Here is a 2,646-nt window from a genome sequence, read left to right on the forward strand (position 1 = left end):
AAGTCAAGTCCATGAGAATTGTATGTCTTCCAAAAGGGTCCATACGTTACTCAAGTTCTAGCCCTCAGTGCAGGGCTAAACTCGACCTGGGCCTTCAGGAGTCTCCAAAGGAAACCTGTAGTGTTGGAATCTCTGTTAAAGTCCAAATCCCCACCCTCCCCCAAAGATCCAGCGCAAGGAAGTTAGAGCTGGGGACCTCGGGGCTGCTGAGACTGAGGGAGGGAAGGAGGGGTCACAAAGCGAAGCGGTCATAGGGCAGCACCTGGGGAAAACTCCAAGAAGAATTTACATGACAGAACCAAAAATTGAGGTGAGAGTGTGTAGAATGTGAAGGTGTGAGAGAGACCACTGCAGGATTTAAGTAGAAGGAAAGGTGAATTATAAAAGATGATGTTGGGCAGGTTTATCAGTGAGAATGCTTGTGGCTGCAAGTACCAGAAAAGGCTTAAACAAGCAAATGAAAAAGAAAAACAGAAGAAAAAAAAAAAGTTCTGGGTGAAGACGTTTCCTGGGAAAGAAAGGTTCTTGGTTAATTTGGTGGCTTTATGATGTCATCAAGGACCAGCTTCTTTCCAACTTTCTGCTCTCCCATCCTCAGTGTGTCAGGACTCAGTCTCAGACTTTGGTTGGCCGCCTCAGCTTCAGACACCACATCCCACATCCTCCACAGCAATGTACAGAGGTAGAAAGCTTTTCCCAGAAGTACCCCCACCGCCTCCCCACTAACACCCCCCCATGTCTCACTGGGCCCAGAGCCCCACTCCTAAATCCATCATGGGAAAAGGAATGGAAACGGTGTGGCTGATTTAGAGCAATCATAGTAATATATCTCTCTCGGCCGTGAAGGGACCGTCTTCTCTGAATATATGGGAGGGCAGCACTGAAACCATAAAATAAAATTTGAAAAGCTTTGCCAGCAAGGAAGTTGGGATGGCCGTTTTGTGAATGCCAAAATGTCCTCTACAAAATGCTTTCATGAGATTGGACAGGCTTTCTTGAAGGGACTTGCCTGCCATGCCGAGGGGTTTGGGTCTTATCCAGTAGGTTCTGGAAAGTGTTTTTTAAAACTGGGTCTGGGCATGATTAGATTTGCATAATGCTGTAAAGAATTATATGAAGGCAAAGTGGAATTAGAGGCAGAGGTCCCAGTAATAAGGATATTTTTTATGTGCTTCTAATTCTGGCAGATGGTTGGATAACTTATCATGCCCGCTGAATCACAGGGGCAGCAAAGACCGCCCTTCTTGGAGATCTTCCACCGTGAACTTCACAGCTCTTCAGCCATGGGTGGAGCTAAGCTGAATACAAACAGCAGACTCTTAATGCCTGCCTAGGACCCAGAACCACCCTGTGTGTGGGGGGGTGGGGGGGCGATCAGAGGTCGGGGTGGGCGGGGGCTGATAATGTTTTAATCAAAGGAGGCTCACACAAGTGCTAAATTCTGCCACTGTGCTCCTGAAACAGACCACTGTGTCCCATCTAGGGTGCCAAAAGTGATATTTTCGAAAATTTTAAGCATCATGCCGTAAACTATACTCCTATCTATGACACATCCATGGGTGTGGGACATCTCATGTGTCTCTCACCTAGACTCCAGGGAACCCACTGGCAAGGGCTTCATAATGACCTGCTCCCTGACCCAAGGGCAATAGTGATACAGACAACGTGGCCCATGTCATCCTCTGCACTGCCCGAGTCCTTCCATTCATGAAATAAATAGTCTGCCACCACCAGACAGCCATGTGATGGTCAGCTGAGGCTTGAAGTTCACATCATGTCTCTGGAAAATAGCCTTCAAACTTCGCCTGTCCACTTGCCACTGCCCACAACCAGGGGCCAAATGCAGTGTATTAGTCACCATCTGGAGGCTTTCCTCCAGCCTCAGCAGGGCTCCCACCTGGAGTGAGGCTTGTGCTTCATGAAAACCCTGGTCTGACGAGTAGGGGTTGGAGGTGGGAGGTAGAGGAAGAAACTTTTCTGCAGAGATCTATCCTCCCCATCATGGAATCAGCCATTTAATTTATTGAAATGACGTCATAACATGAGTTCCAAAACATTCTACATACAAACAGTGAAATTTTTCAAACTGTGAAAGAAACTCTCACTTGATAAAAGAATCACATGAGGGACTTCCCTGGTGGTGCAGTGGTTAAGAACACGGGTTCAAGCCCTGGTCCAGGAAGATCCCACGTGCCACGGAGCAACTAAGCCGATGCGCCACAACTGCTGAGCCTGGGCTCTAGAGCCCATGAGCCACAACTACTGAAGCCCATGTGCCTAGAGGCCATCCTCCGCAACAAAGAGAAGCCACCACAACGAGAACCCCACACACTGCAACGAAGAGTAGCCCCCGCTCGCCGCAACTAGAGAAAGCCCATGCACAGCAACGAAGACCCAACACAGCCAAAGATAAATTAATTAATTAATTTTAAAAAGAAAAGAGGGGGCTTCCCTGGTGGCACAGTGGTTAAGACTACACACTCCCAATGCAGGGGGCCCGGGGTTCAGTCCCTGGTCCGGGAACTAGATTCCCACATGCATGTGGCAACTAAGAGTTCGCATGCCACAACTAAGGAGCTGGCGAGCTGCAACTAAGGCGCCTGCCTACCGCAAGTGAGGAGCCAGTGAGACACAACTGAGGAGCCC

The sequence above is a fragment of the Phocoena sinus genome, chromosome 11 (assembly GCF_008692025.1).
Source record: "Phocoena sinus isolate mPhoSin1 chromosome 11, mPhoSin1.pri, whole genome shotgun sequence".
Classification (NCBI taxonomy): domain Eukaryota; kingdom Metazoa; phylum Chordata; class Mammalia; order Artiodactyla; family Phocoenidae; genus Phocoena; species Phocoena sinus.